The sequence below is a fragment of the Microtus ochrogaster genome, unplaced genomic scaffold (genome assembly GCF_000317375.1).
Source record: "Microtus ochrogaster isolate Prairie Vole_2 unplaced genomic scaffold, MicOch1.0 UNK7, whole genome shotgun sequence".
Taxonomy (NCBI): domain Eukaryota; kingdom Metazoa; phylum Chordata; class Mammalia; order Rodentia; family Cricetidae; genus Microtus; species Microtus ochrogaster.
The window spans coordinates 6,017,355-6,017,563 of NW_004949105.1; positions in this window are offsets into that span (position 1 = coordinate 6,017,355).

Here is a 209-nt window from a genome sequence, read left to right on the forward strand (position 1 = left end):
ATGTTCAGATCATGAGTGTGCACTGATCTGAGCATGTGATGTTCAGATCATGAGTGTGCACTGATCTGAGCATGTGATGTTCAGATCATGAGCAGTGCCCTCTTCCTCCCTTCTCCATCCCCAGGGCTGCAGAGGTTCCTGTGTCTCCCACAACACAGATCTCAGTGAGATCTGGAGTCACACTGACTGTGATGTGAGCCCCGGCACTG